This window comes from Anopheles marshallii, chromosome 2, assembly GCF_943734725.1.
Source record: "Anopheles marshallii chromosome 2, idAnoMarsDA_429_01, whole genome shotgun sequence".
In the NCBI taxonomy this organism is placed as follows: Eukaryota; Metazoa; Arthropoda; class Insecta; order Diptera; family Culicidae; genus Anopheles; species Anopheles marshallii.
Window position 1 is genome coordinate 43,424,035 of NC_071326.1, and position 1,965 is coordinate 43,425,999.

The following is a 1,965-nucleotide window of genomic DNA, read 5'->3' on the forward strand; positions in this document are numbered from 1 at the left end:
ATGTCTAGAATGATGTGAGCCAAACATTTTCAATAGATAAAGTTCCGGTGCGATATAGTTATAGGACAAATTAAATTTACTTGCAGTTCATATATCAGAACGCCTTTGTAGTTGTCACTTCCGATTAGCATTGATAATCCCTCAAACGACACTCTGATGAATCAATTTTGAAAAATCGACGGGAATTTATTGCACTTCATTCTGCATGTTCGCTCACGAACGTGGCTCTCGTTTGGAAAAGTTCGTGTTGAAGGCTCGCTCCCAAAACGAATTTTTCATACTCACACATACTACTCACCGTACTTGACTGTGTGTCCGATTGCGTGCACATTTATTATTGGGAGTGTCTTCCTGCATCACATTTGATAGTTGCGCACGGTCGACTTTAGTGTTTACTAGCTTTGTGATAAGTGCTTTAACATTGCGAATTAGTGATTTTTAGACGCATTGTAAACTCATGTGATTACATTTCCGGTAAGGGAAAATTATGCGACACCATGAGGACTAGAGTAGTGAAACTTGCACTGATATTCGAGTATTGCAAACATCTCATCTTATGGCAGTTAAGCTGCAGGGATTCGGGGCGTACACCGGCCAAGGCAACGGCTTGTTGCGATATCGCGACCAAATAGCGTTTCCCAGTGCGTGAGTGTCAGCAAAAAATGCTCACGTGAAAGCCAATGTTCCGGAGGATCAGAGGAATTTGATGCATTTCGGACAAGATGAACATCGTCAAGCTTTTGTTGTTATTGTGCACTATTTGCAGTGCTCCGTTGCGAATCGTGGTTCAGCTATAAATCTATGATTTTTTTTAGGCCAAATCTCCAAAAGTTCTGGTAAGGTAATTACGTGTGATTTATTTAAGCTGTAGATTGAGCAAAACGAGCATTTACTCGATGTTGCTTCTGGCCAGACCAGACTGTCAGTTTGAACGAGGAGCTACACTCGGACAATTCTCGAGAGGTCAAGCTCAAGCTGCTTGTGTGTACGTTAAGCAAGAAGCTCTCAGCGAGGGAGACTTTATTTCGTTTGGAGAACTTTCAATCGGTGGTACTGACTTACTTTACCAGCAGACCCAACACGGTGATCGCGTTGTGCAGACGGTGGATATACGTTCAACAAGCCCAAACCATCATCCGAATCAATCCGAACATCTCGATTTTTCATGCTGTTTGAAGAACGTCGTGGATTAACGACAATAGTTCCTTCGATGCGTTCGGACGCTACGTGGCTGCGGAACTGTACAATATGGCTCGAAGGGCTGCAATACATCAGTGCATCATTGATGCCACACTGCAAGCAGTTGGTCCATGGGCATGAACGTCACCGTTCTAGAAAAATGCAATAAACACAAGAATATCGTCATACGCACTGCTATAAAACTGTAACAAAGAAGCTAAAAACGTCATGTAAATAAAATTATAATAATTAATTTTACCCGCTACGCAAAGGACTTTGGGGGAAGCTCTGTCAGGTGGGAAGACTTACCGTCCCCGTGAGTGAATGAGTGAGTGAGCATCGCGCCTCGTCCATCATCCGCTATCACTTCGTTTGACTGTCGCTGGGCAAAATGAAAAAAAAAACTGGAGAAAAACCTTTTTTTTGCATCGAACACCATCTAATTCGCGAACCCGTTGGAGTTCGCCCTTGCGTTGCGTGCCTTATCTTGTTCGTGGTGGTAAAATGGCAACACCGAGCGAACAGATAGCGGGGCCTGTTCACGATCGCACAGAACCGACCGTGTACCACCACGGCAACTCCCACCATGCGTTCCTCCCACCGTCCAAACTCTCCGTTACGCGTATCGTTCTACGGTCGGCATTCTTTATCTGCTATTTGCCCCATTCGTCTAACGTGGGCACATCCACGACACCACATTCTAGACGTCATAATATACCGTCGTCCGCTAGCGCGCAGTTCGCTTGTCTTTCTCTCTTTTTTTTTTCTTCGGTTCGGTGGTAAGCG

General features: G+C 44.6%; 1 pseudogene; it reads left to right on the plus strand.

The window, feature by feature from the left end:
• The first annotated feature begins 497 nt into the window (after window positions 1–497).
• LOC128717999 (uncharacterized) lies at window positions 498–1,320 on the plus strand (annotated as a pseudogene).
• Window positions 1,321–1,965: the final 645 nt, after the last annotated feature.